General features: G+C 41.6%; 1 protein-coding gene across 2 annotated transcripts in view; it reads right to left on the bottom strand.

Annotated features, from left to right (window-relative positions):
* Positions 1–20,683, bottom strand: part of Grin2b (glutamate receptor, ionotropic, N-methyl D-aspartate 2B) — a 421,074-nt gene that overhangs the window by 283,790 nt on the left and 116,601 nt on the right. The window lies entirely within an intron of this gene.

Below are 20,683 nucleotides of genomic sequence, written 5' to 3' on the forward strand. Positions count from 1 at the left end.
TTCCTTTCCTTTCCTTTCCTTTCCTTTCCTTTCCTTTCCTTTCCTTTCCTTTCCTTTCCTTTCCTTTCCTTTCCTTTCCTTTCCATTCCTTTCCTTTCTTTTCCTTTCCTTTTCTTCCCTTTCCTTTCCTTTCCTTTCCATTCCTTTCCTTTCCATTCCTTTCCTTTCCTTCCTTTCCCTTGAAAACCTCTCGACTGTTTCATCATGGTTCCACAACTGCAAGTACATTTTCCTGCAAACCTGAGTCCACCTTTCCTAAGCATCTCTGTTAGAGCAACACTTTGAAGTGGAAGTGAAAAGGATAATAAGCTCCGGGTACCACAGACCTGGGAGTAGTGGGACACAGCAATTTGGGAAGTTCTCTTTGGTTGCTCAAGAGTCTCATCCAGATAAATCTACTTTATTTAAATTTGCTTTCCTTCTTTTGATTACTATAAATTCATACAGCACACAACACACAGGTTTTCTACTGTATCTATTTCAAAAATTCATTAAATGATAGTTTTATCAATATCTGATCTATTTGTTAATGTGTTTTTAATCAGTTACTCAGATCCCATTTAAAAGTCATATCCTCCCGCTCACAACAATCCTAATTGCAATGTGCCCTTGTTCTCACCTCTAATCAGGACAGAGAACAATTCATAATGTCACATTATCTCCTTGTCTGTAAACTACTAGAAAGGACTGGAGTTTTGTGGAGGTTAAAGCCCTCCCAGAGTCTGACCTGGTAATCTGGAAAAGTAGGCCAACTCCAGGGGAGAACTGAGGTGTGGCCTCAGGCAAGTCACTTAATCTTTCTTGGCCTCAGAGTCCTAGACCATGAAATAAGGACATAATAAGACGCTCTGAGACCCTTTTCAGGTTGAACAGTCTTTGACACAGGACAGCAAGACATTGTGTTTACCCAGATGTCCGTGCCAGAGCAGGAAGGGGTGCGGGGTGGGGTGGAATAGGCTACCCCTCTCAGGAGTCCCCTGTCCTTTTCCCACTGTAGGTGACTCTTTCCGTACTCACTCTTTAAGTTCCTTACCCAGATTCAGAATTTGACCACAGAACTCAGACCTTACCAGAGTTCTCCATTTACTCTGTTTAGTTTCAGTCTACTCACCCTGACTCCTGTACAGTTTTGGTGGCTTCTCTCCTATGCATTTGCCCTCTTTCCTTAATCAATGTTTCTTTCTCTTAGATGATGAATCAGAAACTGCTTCAGTGGATTACAGAATCCAGGCTCTTCATGTTCACATCAAGAAAAGAAGCCACTAGACAACAAGGGGTTTTCTTCAAACAGCTACGTTGGGGTATAAACCAAGGGTAAGAACCAGCTCTTCTGATCTGATAGTCCAGTTTAGGCTCTTTACAGTGCAGTGTCAGCTGCCATTAAGTTAGTGTTCCATTCAGCCCCATGGCACAGGCCAAAATATGACCCATATTATTTTAAAGTAATAATAGTTAGCTCTATTTCATCTCCTTTCAAATTAAATATTGGCACTATACAGGTACAATTTTACGTAATTCTAACTGTGCACCATCAACTATTTTTTCTCAGTTACTTAACAAATGACAGTAAAATGTCTATAGACTCTTGAGAGCTGTGTTCCATATTAATCTCATCCAAACCAACCCTCTTCTCATATCCAGCGTACTGCAAATGTGCCCTAGTTCCACCATCACGCAGCCCAGCCAATGCTATTAGGATCTACGTGAAAAGTAATTAAATCACTTCTTTCATTATTCTCCCATGCTTATACATAATTAAGAAACACACGTTCTCCTGGAAGCCACTAAGGGCTCAGAAATAGTGAATGGTGGTAGTGGTGGTGGGGAATAGATCAAGAAACACATTTGCAAAGGAAGTAAAAATTCAGTGAGGGAATGATGAAGGAGAAAGCAAGAAACTGAGAAGGAGGAGCAGGTTCAGAAAACAGAAATGCACAAAACTGGGAGAAGGAAGGAGAGGGGGCATTCTGAGAAGTACTGGTAAAAATAAAAGGACTAAGGCAGAAGGCAGGGTCACAAAACAGACCCAGCAGAAAGACAGAAAGGAGTACAGACAGAGGGAGGCTGAAGAAAGCCAAGCTGTATTTGTTGTTATTTTCCTTATTGCACAGCTAAGAAAACATAAACAGAAGGGTTAAGAAGGTGAAGATCTCAGAACTAATGAGAAAGAGAACCAGAATCTGACCGTTGGTCTCTCTGTGCCTGAATTTCATACCATACTGAGTCTAACTGTCGTTAGACCTTTAACGTTACAAGATAGCCTAATGTGATGGGATATGCCTATAGTCCCAGAACTGTGGGAGGCTGAGGTGGGAAGATTACAAGTTCAAATCCAGCCTGGACAACTCAGCAACTTAGTGAAACCTCATCTTAAAAAAAAAAAAAGTAACAAAGGGAAGGGATGTAGCTCAGTGGGAAGGCCCTGGATTTAATTAGTTAATTAATTAATTAAAATAGAATTACAAGACATGCATCTGCAATGATCACAAAGTCTAAATATAGATATCCCCTCTGAAAAAATGGCACTGACCCAACCCAGTCTTCTTATCCAGACCTCACTGTGACCAGGGTGTGAATATAAGTGGTAGCTGCTGGAGGTCATTGCTGCCACAGCATGGGGTGGGGGGAGCTAACAGGGTCCTACCTAGATAGAACACATGTCCTTGGCTGGCCTCATTAAATGTCAAGTTCTAACCAACTGAAGCAACTTACCACAGACTATAAAACTAATGTGTGACAGCTCTAAAAGCCAAGGGCAGACCACCTGGGAACTTGTAAGTATGCCAGGTCCAAAGGCAGGCCACTGAGGACCTCAGCGCTGACAGGATGAAGCATGAAGATGGTTGCCTGCACCTCGTAAGGCGTAAGTCATGAGGGAGAGTGGGTCACAGGAGACAGCGGTGGACAAGGTGAGAGGAGGGAGAGAAACAGGAACCAGAAATGAGATGATGTGGGAGTGGGTGGTAAGGAGGACAGAAAGAAGGAGAAGTAAGAGGATCCAAGAGTGGAAGACCCAAATAAGGCTCTGCACAGACAGGCTAGGAGTTTAGTCTATGGGCAGTGAGAAGCAGCTGGGGATTCTCAGTGCAGAAAGCAGGATTTGAGCCTTCTCTATAGGATAGAAAATTAAAGCAGTCTAGAAGTTATCAGCATGTGCTCCCATTTCTGCTGGGTTCTCTCCTGTTTCCCAGGAGGAGCTCCAGAAGTCCCACTGCTGTAATAGGCCTATTGCTCTCCGAGGGTCTAGAGCAGGTTCTAGGCCATCTGCTGCTCAGTGGAAGCCAACTGACACCCTTCTCAAGTGGCTTTCTGTTCATGTTTCTGTCCAGAGCAAGGCCTCTCGGTTGAGCTAGGACTAACATGATTTGTGCTAATCTAAAAAGTTCTTTTTGTTCAAAATATATACTTCCCCTAGGGCCCCATAATGTATCTATAATTCTACTATTACAAATGTCTTTCACTGAGTTAAAATGCCTGCAGAAGGGTCACACATCCATTGTTACTCTTTACTTAGACTCTGACAAGGGCTTAGTTTTGCAGGTTGTTGCCCCAGTTTGAAATGAAACAGGGACCTGTGGGGAGGAAATACTGAGGCTATGTGGCATGATGTGGAGCACAGACCCAGGACTGACTCAGGTAGTGCTGTCTGGGAAACCCCGTCAGTGAGCAATGCAGGAAGCTGAAGGCAGGAGAAGGAAGTGCAAGACGTCCAAGAGGCAAAGTAAGGGCACTAAATGACCAAAGAGAAGTAAGAGTTATCAAAAATGGAGTAAGGAAAATGATGTTTATGACTTATACCGAATTGTCCCCCAAAGCCTCAAGTGTGCATAGGTGGAACTTTGGGGAGGTAGGTAGACCGTGGGTGTGTGATCCGGGGTTATGGGTGTGCAATGACTGGATTAGCCCATTGGTTAGTTTGGCATAGTTGTGGTGATGGAATTACTGAACAGGGAAGCCAAATGAGGGTATGGGTGACACCAACCAATAGGCTTATATCCTGGACAGATTCAAAGGCAGGGTTGCTGCTTCTTGTCTCCTGTATGCCCTGCCATGGACTATCCTCTGCCATTCCCTTCTGCCCTGCCACCCTGCCTTGGAGCCAGTCAACTATGGAATGAAACCTCTACAAACTGTGAGCCAAAATAGACCTTTCCTCCTTTAACTTGGGGGTGTTAGGTATTTTTGTCTCAGCAACAAGAAAGTAACCAAGACATGGGGAAAAGAAGTGAAGAGGAAAGGAAGTGAAAGAGAAAAGATAGACTAAAAATAGGTTCATTTTTAGATGCATAACTTTTTCCAGGGCTGGTTATCCAGTTCTGGGTGACAAAGGTGGTTGTGGTTGCTACTTGGAAGTTCCAGGAACACAGAAATGACTCCTGTTCAAGCCCTAATGCTGTACCTTAGTAGACAAGAAACTGGCTCCAGATACTCGTAATAATTAGCCCATTAGAAATATCCCTCCACTCATACTCACACGGAGGGTCTCTTGAGTCAAAGAAAGCACAAGAGTAGAATGCACCAAAGAGAGAGAAGTACCCCTTCTCCAGAGCATCCGTGGAAACAACCTGCATCCTCAGTCCCTCTCTGCTTTACAGACAACTTTTTACCATAATCATTGAACTCCCCTCAGGAACAACAGAAATGACAGGAGTCACTTCTCACAGAATTATGGGTTCTTCCCTCTCACTGACCAGTCAGATTTCCCTTTGGGTACAGAAACTGAAAGGCACAATAGGAGAACCATCATGTACCTCAAGGCCACATGCTTTCCTTTAGCAATAATTAGGTACCAATTTAGTCTTAGAGAACAACAGTGATCAGAGACCAGGCCTTTCTCAAGACAAGTAGTCCCATTTCTTAGCTTTTTCTGACACAGACAGCTAGATGTCTCTGGAAAAATGATACAGGAAAAAAAGATATGACAGGCAAGTAGGCAGGACAAGAAGAGGGACGTAAGTCCTGCAGTGGGTTCTGCTGCTTAGCCTGTGACCATTCCATGTCCCTGCCTGACTACACCCGGGGTTGGTGCTGAAGATGCAATGCTATGGGTTCATTTTCCAGTCTTCTTCTGCCTGGTTCTAAACTGGCACATTCACACTTCCTGCTTGAATTCCTCTATCTCTGGGCTCTATCTGACTTCAGCATGCAGACCTTTTTTCCTGCTCTGAGTACAAAGTCTGGGTTCCAGAACTGTCTTTCCAGCCAGGTATGGTGATGCACGCCTGTAATCCCAGCACTTGAGAAGCTGAGGCAGGAGAATCGTTGCAAGTTAGAGGCTAGCCTGGGCTAAAAAGTGAATTCAGGCCAGCCTGAACTGCATAGAGAGACCCTGTCTCAAAAAGACAAAAAAAAAAAAAATTCAGAACTGCTCTTCTAGAACAGGAGACCCCCTGTGGTGTATATTCTGAGTAGTGTGGAGGAAGGGGGCTGGCAGAAACTCCAGGCAAGCAGCCAGCTGGGGCCAAAGGGAAGAGAATTATTCACAGGATCACAGATGTTAGAGATGAAAAGAACTCGCAAAAACACATCTCACTCATCCATCCCACCTTGCCATGTAGGCCCTTTTCCAAGAGCATATGGCCTGTTCCCATCTGATTTCAAAGGACCTATCATTACCAACAAATGCATACTGAGTGCACCCTGTGTGTTCTGCCTTGCCTCAATCACACGAGAAGAAGAGACTCTCTTTCTCTGGAAAGGGCCCTTTCATGGGGTGATAAATTTACCCAACTCGGGCATGGCCTGAGCACACCTCGATATGGGACCCACCACCTTGACACAAGTATCTTTCACATACCTGAACACCACCATGTATGTAAACAGGCTTCCAATCTCAAGAAAACAATAGGAGAGTATGTCCTGAAATCCCAGGAAGGACAAAAGTGCTGAGGAGGGGGCAGAGAAGCTGCCTTTGGGTACCACCTCTGGAAACTGGGAAGGACTCTGATAACAGCATTTGTAGCGGATTCTCTAAAGCTATTTGAAGTAGGGAACAAAAAGCCCATAGAGACCTATAGCCATCCAGGACAATGAGGCAAAGTCAGCACTCCTTTTTGTTCACATTTTATTTATGAGATGGATTCTTAGACCTTGGAGTGACATGCATCTGAGTTCATTTTCTCCTGATATATACTAAGGTACAAATAAATGCCCCTAAACACCCAAAATATCAGTGAAGAGTTAGATCTGATTCAGAAGGCAAATCCTGGAGAATCTACTTGCAAGTTTTCTAGATCTGAGGCTCTCTAGACTTTGGAGGGACTGGAACTCCTACGTAGCTGAAGGCCAGGTTCCATCACACTGAAAGGGATGCTAAAGCCTCGCCACTCCACTTCCACTCTCTTTTCACTCTCTTCCCTTTCCCTGTTGTCTCTCCTCCTACATTCTGATTTTGTCTCTCATCTCTTCTCTCCTTTGACTGTTCTCTTGTTCTGGACATTTAGGCCCCAATCAAAACTGACTGGGAAAGAACTGAATGCACTTTGCCCAAACTGTTTGAACAGCTGGGATATCCTCTTCCCATGTTAAATGCTAGATGGCCAAAGAAGACTGAGTAAATGGAAGTGTTCAAGCCAGAGAAGCATCCTGATGAAATCTGTGGGCTTCAGTGTCATTCAGTCAAGGTTCCAGTTTCCACCCTGCTGCTGCTAATGGTAGACCATGGGCCAGTCACTTTCCTTTCTAATCCTGTTTCACCATCTGGAAATGAAGAAGAATAGGACTATTGCTTAATTCTTAGGTCTCCTTTGAGGGTTAAATTGACTAAATCCAGGCAAACCACTATCTCATTTAATGGGTAGCACCTGGGACTTGGAGGTACTTGGATATTTAAAGGGAAAGAGAACAAAGCTGACCTCTTCTTAAACTCTAGATCTGATCCATCTCAGGCTCCTGTTAAGCATGGCATCCAAGATTTAAAATATATCCAAAGAGCATGCTAATCATTTCTAGGACAAGACTTTTAATAGCCTGTATCCCAACTGAAAACACAAGATAAATAGTTCCAGAACTTGACATCTTACGTGATTTTTCATCCTCCCCAATTCTACTACCTCTTATCATTGTCACAGTGCTCTCTCCCTTCTGTCTTCATTTTCTATACCTCTCATCTCTATTAGCTTCTTTTCACCTCTCTCCAGTTCTTCTTCTTCCTTTTTAATCTTTATTAAGCAGCCATACAAATGTGAATCTCGCAAATAGATTGTGACCCATCACAAAATTTACAGTCAAAATTACGTGATGTGTTCTACCCACTGCTGGTTCCCAAAGTTTGCTATATCCCAGGATCCTTTGAAGGAAATTTATAAAAATAGCTATTGATGGGATTTTGCCCCCAACCTTTAAAATCAGTATCCTTGGGTAGAAAGCCAGAGAATCTGTACTAAAATAATAATGGTAAAATTAAAACAAGCTCCCCTATGTATTGTACAGTCTACTTAGTTTAGGAGTCACTACCAAATTCTAAACTATATAAACTGTATGAAACTCCTTTCTTGCTGCATTTTAAACCCCTTCATACCCACCAGTCTCTCAACAGATGATACCATGTAGGTTTATTTTTTGAGAATCTATAATATTTGCTTTTGCACAAGCAGTGAGAACACAGGGATGGTAAGAAAATAAGAAGCAGAGGAGTTAGAGGGAGCTGGAAAGAATATGCAGATAGCGGTTCTATGAAAGGAAAAGAAGTGGAGAGATACAGATGGAAGGCAGCAGAAACAAGAGTAGGCAGTGAGAGTAGGAGTGGGGTAGGCAGCAGCAACGCACAGTGACAGCGACGCAGGCTTCCCATGAAGTCTGTTGTCCTGGCAACGTGATCTTGAAAGGTTAAAGGCTGCTGCTCCCTATAACCCTGGACTACATGTTGCCAAGACAACAGAATACATCCAAGACACATGGTGGCAGGCCATGAGGACTTGGGGGTATGCCAGGAACCCTCAGTTCAAGGCAAGCCGCACTGATTGACTGGCCATGGCACTGCCTCCCACTCTCGGTGCCCACGACCTCCCTGAGAAATCTCGCCCTGCTGCTCCATTCGCTGTGCTGCTCTTTTGAGTGCATCACCCCATTTAGGAGGAGAGGAGCTGACATCAGGCTGCAGCTATGGAGACACAAGTCCAGGAACTGGCTGAGGGAACTCCAAGGACGTAAAAGGAAGAGAGGCTATTTAGTTATCGGAAAGCCAGTCATCACGCTTCTAACTTTTTACATTGTTGTTCTAATGTGTTCACAAGTTTACAAGTTTGTAAACACATTTTGTAGACAAAACAAAATATGCATAACCCATAGATAAATCAAAAAGAGAAGGGTGCTTGAGAGGCACTTCTATTAAATACTGATGGAAAGGAACATAGCAGGGTTAGGGTTTACTCAAACCAAGCATGCACCTGGCAGAGTAACACAAGTGATTTAAAAGTAACACCATTCAATCCTTATAAAAGTTTTTTTTAGTTTGGTGAGCATTAAACACTATAATGGTGATAAGAAAAATAAAGCACAAAAGTTACAGATGGCAAGAGTCACCCAGCTTCTGAAAAGTGGAACCAAGACTCAAAATGGTACAAGGTCTATGCTCATCCCCCAGATGACACTGACCCCATCTGAGAAGACTTTAGGTCAGCTCACAGCACCTCCTTCTGACACCCAGAATGAGTCAAAAAATTCTCAACTCCATGGCAAGCCTCTCATGCCCTCTATGATCCAGGAACAGAGTATCTACTCAGTCTAAGCTAGACTAGCCATCCTAGTACTCATTCAAAAACAAAACAGCAAAAGCGATAGAATACATTCCCATTTCTAGGCCTTCTGTCTCCCAAGGTGCTGTCCCTGAGATCTTCACAGGCTTTCATCTTTCTCCTCATCCAAATTTCAAGTGCTTTTTCCTCCAAGATCAGCCTCAAAGAAAAGAGCCTATGATATCCTTTCCTAATATTTACATTACAGCATTTACCACTACCTAAGAACCGTGCACGTCCCTCCTTGCAAGCACAGGTGCATGTACAGAGAACCAAAGTGCATTCTCAGTTACCACACAGCGGGGTGAGTTCAGATCATACCGACAGCAGCTTGTGTTCAGCTGATGTGTCTATTAATTGCAGGCCAAGACTTCACAAGGATTTAGCTCTCTTCTTGACTCTCCGGGACCTCAAACAGTTCCTGACATGAGTACACATGTGAAAAACATTTTCTGAGTCAACGAATAAGTGAGAAAGGAAATTGTTTGCTAAAGGAAGCTCCCAAAACCTGCTGCTATTACCTTTGGAAATTTAATTGAGTTGATTAAATGAAGTTGGGTGATACCTAGTTGGTTTAGTACATGAATTACATATGTTTATCTTTCAAGACCTTTAAAAATGTTTCTGTCTGTTTTCTTTTTGGAAAGAGAGCTGATAAAAGCAAGGCCATCACTGTTCCCAAATGCTTTGCACGATAGCAGATTTTCTCTGCTATCTCAGACCCCACCCCCTAGTCTAAGACAGCTCTTTTGAAATGTCTCCCTGCATGAAATAAAGTGGACATGAATGTTACAATTCCAGATGTCAGTGCCAAGCTGATTGCTGGTATCTGGCCAGATGTGGAGAAGACTAGGATAATGGAGATAGCAGCCTAGAGAGAGATCAGGAATGTATTTGCCAGTAACGAGAGAGATTAATCCTATTAGCCATTTTCATTTGAGTTTAAAACACTTTTCTCTTAACTGCAAGTGACATCTGCTGCCCTGAAATCATTCATTCATATATTTACTAAATATGTATTAAAGGCTTACTATATGCCAACTCCTGTAAGTTAGGTTCTGAGACTACACAAATCAAAAAAATCAAAGCCCTTGCCCTTGGGGAACTTGTAGTCTAGTAGGAAAGAGAACTAAAATAACTATGATTAATTATAGTTGTGACAAGGAAAATAATAAAGTGGAAAAGCAGCAAGAGTTTTGATTTGAAGGTGGAAAAGAAACATCTGAAGGCAGGTGAAAGAAAAGGGACACCGGGCCAAGAGGGCAGTCTGTAGGGGAAGACCATCCAGGCCATGGGAAATACAAAAACATCAATACTCATATTACACACACACACACACACACACACACACACACACACCTACCTGCAAGCACATGTACATGCACAGAAAACAAAAGAGCAAAGGCAAAGAAGAAAAGATGAGTGCAGAAAATAAAAAAAGCCAAGCTAAAAGATAAAAGTCACTCCCAACATTTCACCAATGGCCTCCCCAGTGGAACAGCTAAGGAGATCACCAACACATCACCTTTTCAGCACTGTTCCTAGCATGGGGTAGCACAGAAAATCAGAACAATGCCTTGAGTTAGAGGAAAACAAAGTGCCTTCCCAGTTACCAAAGAGCTGGGTGAGTTCAGGTCATATTGATGGTGGCTTGTGTGTGTTTGCTTTTGTTTATTCAGTCAAGTATACTAAATACCTCTGATAGCCTCAACACCTACCTTTTCCCACTGTCTGTCAGCCCTTTAAAAACATTTCATAGCCATTAGAAATAGGCCTATTTATATTACTCTTTTATCAGGAAACTGAAGTTCAAACAAATACAGTAATTTGCCCAAGGTCACTCGGTAAATGGAGAGTGATGTCAGGAAAGAACATAGACAGTGAGACTCTGGTGTTCCTCCTCTTGACTATGTTGTACACATTCCTTTCCTAGGGTTGTGCTAACAAATCACTATGTGTTTGGTGACTTAAAACAATAGAAATGTATTTTCTCATAGTTCTAGTGTCCAGAAGACTGAAATCAAGGTGTTGGCACGGTCTGACTTACGTTAAGGCTATAAGGGGTATTCTTTCCATGCCTCTTCCAGATTCAAGTGGCTGTTTTGCCTTGTAGTTTAGTAACTCTCACCTCTCCTGTCTTTACACAGCCTTCTCCTCTGTGCCTGTGTCTTCCCTTCTTCTGTCTCTTAGAAAGGTTTTTGTCATTGAATTCAGGGGACACCCAAATAATTAAAAATTTCATTATGAGATTCTTAATTACATTTGCAAAGACCCTTTTTCCAAATACAGTAATGTCACATTTATAGATTCCATTGATTAGGACATGGGCATATCTTTTTGAAGGTCACCATTCACTGTGATGCATATAGCGTGCACAGTCTAATGAGTGCTGTTTTAAATAAAGTTAGCTTTGCTATACAGCAGACACAATGGTATGTCCTAGGAATAGGAAAATTAGTAAAGTGTAGTCCAAGTCCTACAGTGGGCCTGTCATATAGCAATGGAGATAGACACATAAACACCAATTATAACAGTGCATAAAGAGGGCATAGGTGGAACACAAAGAAAGAAACAGCAAATTCTATGAAGATGGTCCAAGAGAGGGTTCAAGAGGAAGTGGCATGACTTCTCCTGGAAAGTGAAGTGGTGGACAAAGGTATTAGTTACTTCCTATTTCTGGGACAAAATACTCAGCATGGGAAATTTAAAGAAGGAGAGGCTTATTTGCCTCACAGTTTCAGAGGGCTCAGTCCATGGCTCTAAGAATGGCATGGTAGAAATTGGCATGGTAGAAGGCCACAATAAGGAAAAGCTGCTCAGCCCATGGCAGCCAGGGAACAGAGAGAGAAAGGAAGAGTCAGAGACAAGGTTAAAGCCTTCCAGGTTACACACCCAGTGACTCACCTTTTACAGTCAGGACCTACCTCCTAAGAACACATTCATTAATGAATTTCATCACTGGATAAATCCACTGGTAAGTATAGCACCCTCATGATGTAATCACCTTCTAAGAGTTCTGCTTCTGAACACATAACACTTTGGGGGAATATTTTAGATTTAAACCGTAAAAACAAATAGGATAGTCTCAGGTGTGGGGGTAGCACAAACAAAGGCACAGAGGTGTAAACCAGCCAGAACCATTCAAGGAGCAGTGAATAATTTAGCATGATTTGACATTGCAGTTCAAGGGTAAAGAGGCAAAGAGAAATCCTGGAGAGGCATCCTGGGACCTGATCAAAGAGGACATCATATTCCAAGCTGAGAGGAACAAGAGCAACTATTTTAAGGGAAAATGTAACCATCAGATTTGAGTCTCTAAAGAATTCCAGGTGAGCTTCAACATGGCTATACAGACAAAAGAGCAAGAGACCCAACCCCGCAGTCATATCAGCAGGCACAGAATGTGGACACAGACCAGAGAGATTCTAAGATGTGGAACTCACAAAGCTTAACTATTTCTTGAGGAAAGGGAATGGTCCCTGACTGATAACTATTTCCTTCTGAGAACTCTCTTGTTTTCTATATTGCCTCTCTTTCCTTGTTCTCTTACTATTTCCCCAGTAATATTGTCTCAACTCCTTCACTGTTTCAGCCCCTCTGGCCACCTTCAAAATGTGGTATACCTCTAGGGTCTGCCTCTGACCCACCTCCGCTTTTGTTCCACTGGTACTCTGAGTCATCTTATCCATCCTCATGATTCCAATTACCCTGTCATTACAGATGAAAAGAAAATGATAACCTAAACCAGCATAATGATCTGTATGTCCAGCCCAAATCACTCTCTTCGCCTCCAACCTCAAATCAAACTGTTCCCTAGACAATTCCACTTATAGGGTCCCCCTATCCTAAAGTCTACTCATTCTCATTTTCACTGTCACCAAATCTGGGACAAAAATCTAGTTACTCATATCATAATTTTTGAGACTAACACTGAAAAGGTCAATAGTGTTCAGTGCTGCCGAAGGTCAAGAATAATTTGAAAATCCATTGAAATTGGTATTTTGAAGAAAGTGAGACACAAACATGAAAACTGTAATTTCAGACTACTTTTTAAGCGTCTGAGCTGTAAAATGGGAGGGAAAAGGAGAATGACGATCAAGGAAAGCTCTTGTGTTTTCTTATTTGTTAATATAAGAGTGATTTGAATTATGGGCCACAGAGATATTTTTCAATGGAGGTACAGTTGGTATTTTGGGTAAAATTATTCTTGACATGTGGCAAGACTCTTAATAATGTCTGCTCTTCAGGTTTTAAGTGACTTGTGAGGCACACAAATAAATACGCGTGTGTGTACACACACACACACACACCATTTTGATGTTTTTAAAAAATCTCTGTACATCTCCAAATATTTCCTAAGAATCTCTAAAAAGGAAAATGCCATGAAGGAGGGATAAATTAATAATTAAAAGGAAAAAAGTGATAACTGATGACCCAAGATGCTTGCCTAGGACACATTGAAGAGATTAGAATAAAGCCGTCCAGGTTACACACCCAGTGACTCACAGTCCTGAGTGTGAGGCAGGAGAAGTGAGAAGTGTATTCTTTGACTTCTCAGGTTTTTGTTCTTTTCAGTGCCAGGAATCGAACTCAGGGCCTTGCGCTTGCCAGGTAGGCATTGTGCTGCTGAGTTATCTCCCTGGCTGACTTCTCAGGCTGTTGCTTACTTTCTTTGAGAGATATTGTCAAAGCCATTCCCATCCCTATTCCTTTGCCATCCTCTCTGGCAACCTCCAGAAGGTTGGCCCTTTGGGGTCTTGAGATCAGGATGTACATTTTTTTCTTCTTTGATAATAGGCATGCCAAGAACTAGGGCAATCACTTTCCAACCATAACAAAGATCTCAAGAAAGCCTCACCCGTCAGTCAGCCCTGACATCCCTGAGACCCTGAACCACATCCAGCAGTCTCTGTCTCCAGGTTGCATGTTCTTAGACACTAACAAACATGGACTTAAGGAAGCCACTGTGAGAAAATCACTATTTGAAGGTCTTGTGAAATGCAGTTAATCTTTTGACTTGCAGTTTCCTCATCTGAAAAATGGAGACAAAATATATGCCTCACAAATTCCATGAAAACCTAAAATAGCATACATAAAGTGACTAGCTTGTACAAGTGACTAGCTCAAAGATTGACAAAAATAAATGCCATCAATGTAATCTTCCTCAGCATAACTACATGATGATTTAAGATAACCAGGACTTCTTTGTCTATCTAAAATAGAGTTATGACAGGGAACTTTTCTTATTCTCAGAAAAGGAGACTAAAAATAGCCTTTAATGTTACAATCCAGCTTTCTGGACGGTACAAAGCCAAAATATAATTTTGAATGAAATGTAGGTCTAGCAAAAAAGATAAAATCCAGAAGTCTCAGAAAAAGGAACAGAAATAATACTTATCATGCAGAAATCATAATCCAGAATGTTTTCAGCAGTTAGTGCAACCTACAAAAAACTGGCTGATGATATGTAGAAAAGTAACCATCCTCTGTGTCTATATCACACTATTCCTTCCTACCTAATATTTTAAATATTTCACTCCTTTAGTAATTTTTTATCATTTATCAACACTTTTGAATCTATAATTGACCATGAATCCAAACACTTTTATTCTGCTATGCCTTTTTAAAATTTTTCATCTTATCTTCATTATTAATATCCCATGTGTATTAGTTTATGGAGATCACCATATGCCTTTGAAAGTCCGGGTAAATTCTGATCATGCAACAATCAGCAGTTGAACTACCATGAAGATGGACCCCACTGAAGTGCTGCTCATCCCCCAGGTCTAAGTGAAGGGTATCAACATCCCAAGCTCTTCTCTTTATGGGAAAATTTAGGATCTCTTTTTCCTCAAAGGAGAAATCTTATGAAGTCAGTCTTCTGTAGCTTCCTCGCTTCATAGGATTCACTACCCATTATGAGCTAGATGTTGGTTTTGCCCCCTTTTGGATCTTATGAGGCTCAGCAAGCTTCTGGAGTACAGCAAAAGTGCCAAGGCCAAGAGTAAAGTGGGCATAGCCCAACTCCACTGGCTCCCAAGCCTGCATTCTGTCCTGGTTGTGTCCTCTTACCAACACACCATCGTTATCCTGGTGAAGTCTGAGAAGTCATGCTCATGTGCTACTTTCTAGCACGAAGCACCTTTATTTCTGTGCATACTAATGCAATTTTTAGGCTTTCAGTTTTTACAGCATTAAAACTGTACCTGAACTCCAAGTGGCCAGTTTCTTAAAAGCCCAATTTTAAGAGAGGATTGCTGACCAACCAGAAGCACATTACTTAAGCAGGTGAATGACCTGGAAAGCACACAGGCTTAAGGGCTGTGTCACTGTTGCTTATAAGAACTGCCTACCGACCATAGGGTTTGAGACAGTAGAGGAAACTGATCCTTAAGCAGGCAAATCCATCCAGACTTTTTTCTTGCTTCCTCAGGGTATCAACTGGGCAAAAGTTTTAAGATCAAGTATACTTGGGTTCAGATTCCAACCCTATTAATATTGTAGCCATATGACTTTGATCAAGCTACAAAACTCTCTTATTAAGTTTCTACATCAACAGAAAAGAAACACTACTATTTACCACACAGGTTTGCTTAAAAGTTAAGATTCTCATGCACATGATGCTTGACACAAGGTTGGCGTACTCTATTAACTTTTTACCCTCTCACTTTTCACACCTCTGTATTGAACTCCCCTCTTCCAAGCAAGGTGGCAGCACCAGAGTTTGCTCCTGAAGCATTCTTTCCCAACAAATATCACATCAAAGACAAGCAAAAGCAAAGTAACAAACCAGGAGACTTTGGAAATTCAGGAAGAAGCACAGGGAAGAGTTGTAACTAACACATAGCCATCTTGGTTTCATATCATCAAATGGAAGGCAAAAGTGTCACACACTTTCCTGTCTCCCAATGAAATGCTATTCATTCAGGAATGGGGTGTAGGAGGTAGGAGGAAAGGGGGAATAACATGGGGCCAAAGAAGAGTAGGAACCATCTTCCTAAACCCAGTTATATTCCAATATGTGGTTTTCTGCACAGAAAATCAGTGTATTCTTCAAAGCATGACTTTCTAATGAAGCAATTTAGAAAAGAATCATAGCAACAGACATCAGGCTAAGAGTGTCTGTGCATGTCCTTTAATGAGGAGTGCAATGGTGGTGCATGGCTTAGCCACAGGCCTTCACTCTGATAAACCCATTTCAGACTCCAAGCTTGGCCCCGCACACCATTTCCTCCTCCATTTTTGCAGCTCTAGATTGCACCTTGCATCCTTTTGCCTGATGCTACTGTAACTTGCATCGCATCCTTCATTTTCCTTCTCACATGCTGCCCAAGCCACCTGCATTTGGACCTGACACCAGTGACAGAACAATTGTCAGGGACTCTCATGTCCTATTACCACTCTCCACTTTGCTCACCTAAAGTGTCTGTTTGCATAGTGCTGTTCCAACATTTTCCACATATTTTATTTCATCTTATCTTCAAAATGCTGTAAATTGGGTAGGATGAAAACAAAAATTATGCCTTACAAGCCATACTCTGAGCATCATGTAGCTTAAATGATCTGATTGCCCAAATTTCCAAAGCTCATCAGAATGGAGATTAAAACTTGAGAGTTACAATTCTTAGTTCAGTATCTCATGAGGCAGAATTGTATAATAGACAGCATGGGTTTCAAGACAAGTATTCCTGGGCTTTGAATCCCAGTCCCATTGCTAATTATGAGCTGTGATCTCCTGGATTAGTTACTTAACCTCTCTGAGTTAAATTGTGAAAATCCGAGAAAGATTTCGGCAAATGGGTAGCGAATATACTTAGAAAGAAATGGGAGTACATCTAGTTGTAGTTCATTATTTGGGTTTGGACGGGCATCCTAAATCCAGGATCTCAGAAAGAATCAAAGCAATTATAACAGGGCAAAATAAAATAGGTTCTGTATACTCAGGTGGGGAACTGCCAAAAAGTACCTCATACATTTTTAAACATTTTCTCCATTACTACTATAAACAGTCTTCTGTGACAAGCTCTCCTCAGTTCTTTTCTAGTTACAGCTTTCCTTTAGGTGAATGTGTCATTTTTGAGCATGATAAGTTTCATACTCTAATGAGTTTCTCTGATGGGACAAAACCAAGACCCCAGCCCCCAAATTCAAAGCCTTTCCCCAGACTTTTGGTTGTTCTCCAATTCAGACCTGTCCCCACCACTATCTGCAGCATTATTCAATTCTCGCTCTTATCCCATACCATGGAACTATCTCACTCTCTCCAAACTGCCCCACATAACCTGCTTACCCTGTTGAGGGCTATACTGGACACTTCATGAGGCAACTGCTATGCATTATCTCAGCAAATTTAATCCTCAGCTATCCAATAACAGCTCCATATTATCCCCACTATGCAGCCAGGACACTAAGGCTGCTAGTAATGAGTTGGAGGCCAGGATAGAGTTCCTCATCTAGGAAGCGATGGTTGCAATCAGCTCTGCCTCTAAATTTGGAGCCCTTAGATCTTCTCTACTCTCCCCTGTACTGCTTTCTGCCATATAGTATTATGCATATTTCCTTATCGAGAAAGCAGAGCACCAATTAATGTTTGTGCTGATTAATCAGCATATGCAAAAAAGTGAACACATGCTATGTGACCAGATGCTGAAGTGCTGAACTGTGTCTCTATTACTTCATCAAGAGTCTTTTACAATAGAGCCATCTTCTCTACATTAAAAACCCTTTCAAAAGCGGGACTCTGTCCCTGTAATGCAATCTGTGACAAGAGCATTTAATAAGTGGGTTTTATTCTAAACAAACTAACAACAAAAAAAAATTTAATGAAGTGGCAATTACCTGTCCCTTAAAAGGAGGAAGTGAAAAGGAAGATTTATTTATCACCCTTCAGAGGGTCACTGCAAGTTTCAAACACAGCCAAGCTATCTCCACTTTGAAACGTTGGTCCTTTGGATGCGTTGTTAATAGTTGCCAACCTGTGTTCCCCACTCTATGTTTACAAATTGTAGTATATAGATAGTTTCTCTTACTTCATTAAAAAGAATGGTTTGGGCTAATATTGTTTGGACAAGATATCATGCCTATATCTTGTACTTTGAATAACTACTGCAAAGACAATAATAAGCAATCTACTAGTTATTGTAACTCTCCTACAAACCTGTTTTGAAACTATGTTTAATCGTTATTTTTTCTCTTTAAAAAAAGTCATGGTCATGGTATATAAAAATACATTTTTATTTTTAAAAAATGGCCTTAAATTCTGAAGTGGTTTAAAACTTGTTCCAAAGCCTTCTCCACAATCTGGGAGACTCTTTTATCCCCCACCACCCAACACCAAAGATTAAACCAAACCCAAGGGCTTGAATATTCTTGGCAAGAACTCTGGTACTAACTTGTACCCGCAGGACTAATTAAAATTTTAATATTAAGACAGGCTTTCTATAAGTCGCCCAGGCAGGCCTTGAATTTGTGACCTTCCTGTCTCAGCCTCCAGGACAGCTGGGATGAAAGGCATGTTCCACCACACCTGGCTGAGGGACTTTTTTTTGGTTTTCATGCAAATTCTTTGAACCTATGAACGCTCTCCTGTGCAGCTCCTGGGAATCTTGGCACTGAGCGCTCCTGTTGCTGGTGCCTATGGTTCCTGCTATACTTTCCTCTCCAGCTGCCATGCAGGCACCCAACTTTCTGGCTGTTAGGACTTCCTTCTTCTTTTCCTCTTGCTGCCTACTTTTTAGAAATTCTTCTCTTTAGATCAAAAGCCAGTTAAATATGGTTTAGATTATTTTAAGAAATTATCCAAAAATCATTGTTCACATCCTTTCATTAATGGAGACAGGAAAAGACCAGATGGGGTTGGGGATAAAGCTAAGCAGCACAGCACCTGCCTGGTAAGTGTGAGGTTATGAGTTCGATTCCCGGTACCACCAAAAAAAAAAAAAAAAGATAAGATGAAGTCAAGGATGCAGTAGCAATGAGGAGAGGAGGAAAGAAGCGGTGACCAGAGTGGGGTCTCATTACAGTGACCAGGAACACGCATCACTGGCTTCAGTGCTGCCTTTTGCTCCAATGGGCCCCCTGTGGAATTGTGCCACACATAACACTGTGTCATGTCACATTCTTCTCAGTCCCCTCCTGTGGTGGGATCCCTGCGTTGCCCATGAATCAATGTCCATCACATGACACCGCACAATGTCAGGTAACAAAGGAGAAAGGAGAGGGCAGAAAGGTGGATGTGACCTGGTGAATTCAGGTCTCATTTTCTTAAGGAACAATAGTACACAGCCTTTGCCGCCAGCAGCAAACGTTAAAAGTATGGCTGCCACTTTCAGTGTATCATTTTGGATGTGTTATTTAACCTCTCAGAGCCTCAGCTTCCCCAACTGTAAGAGACAGATTAAATAACATTTTAGCTCATGAGAGGACCTAGATGGTGAACACTCTCAAAGCACCTAGATTATTACCCCAGAGAACAACTCTTCACATGGGCTGCATTTTAGCTCATATTTTTATGTTAATGTTATAAATTTCTAAGAGGTACCAGAGAGATGCATTCAACCAGTTTAGGGATAATCATTTCTTCTTAGTTTTATGATTATTTATTTTGGGGAGGTACTGGGAATCAAACGCAGGACCTTACACTTGCCAGGGAGGTGCTGCACCACTGAGCTATAATCCCTGGCCCTGGCACAATCTTTTCTCCTGAGAGAAAATAAAACAGATTGTACAATAGCCTGTATTTTAAAAAATCATTTTTTATTTCTGGTACTCTGAAAAGAAGCATTCACCTATTTAGGATTTAAATATTTGACTCTTATCTATATCAACGTTATCTCAATGCAACATTATGTTGTCAAAATCTCACTACTAAAATAAAATATGATTTACTAAGGACAATAATATTTTAGAGCAGTATATTCCTGAAGCAAAAGTTACAGGGGTTTTGCCTCAGTGAATACATGTTCCATTTAGAATTTCTCCCTCTTGCCATAGCAGGGGCAACCTGTCCTGGTGTATGTCCTCCAACACCTGTATCCATGCTCACATGAAAGGAAGATTATCTTTTGCAAATGATTTGAAGTTTCTCCACTGAATGCTTTGTTTTTCTTTTTAATTAATTGATTGGTACACTTCTGACATACATAATGACCACATTCATGGTAGGGAATTTGTGCCTGTACACGTATATCTTAATTTTTCCCATTCCCCTTCCCCTTCCTTCTCTTCCATCCTTCATACTCTGATTGTGATCTTTCCTAGACTGAATACAGAAAAGCTGAACCACAAGCTAATCGCCTCTGCCTGCCGCCGACAGATGGCGATAGTGGACACGCAAGGTTACTTTGGTCTCTGCCAAGCTGTTGCACGTGGTGGTTCTTCAGCGGACACTTGTGGTATCTGCGCTGGTTTTGAGATGTTTAGGGACATCATTAAGCCCACAGCATGTCTTTCAAGTACCAAACTAAAGGCACTTGCGAAAGTGATAATAAGAAGTTTAAGATGTAAAAGCTAAGCAGGGACAACTTTAAAAATACAAAGTGATAAAAAGTTTAAAAATGTGGCACTGGCGGTGAAATGAATCATTTTAAGACATAAATAGCCACAGAGGACAATGCATACGTGAGAGTGTTGCACCCACTAATCAATAAAGCAAGGAAAAATAATGAATGACTGAAAATGTGAAAATGAAACAACACATTTCCTCTGTAGTTGGAGACTAAGCACCAATTTCAGATGATAATTTGTCGGTAGACAATTGAATATGAAGGCAAGAAAGATTGGGGTTTATTCTGGGTTTTAAAGCCGTGATTCTTAACCCTAACTGCATGCTAGGATCACGTAGGAGCTTTTCAGAACCCTGAAGTCCAGGCCAGTCATCAGAGTCTGTGGGAGTAAGAAACAGACATCAGGAGTGCGGGAAGTTCTTCAGGTGATTCCAACGTGCAACC

Source organism: Chinchilla lanigera, unplaced genomic scaffold, assembly GCF_000276665.1.
Source record: "Chinchilla lanigera isolate Chin_1 unplaced genomic scaffold, ChiLan1.0 scaffold00012, whole genome shotgun sequence".
NCBI lineage: Eukaryota > Metazoa > Chordata > Mammalia > Rodentia > Chinchillidae > Chinchilla > Chinchilla lanigera.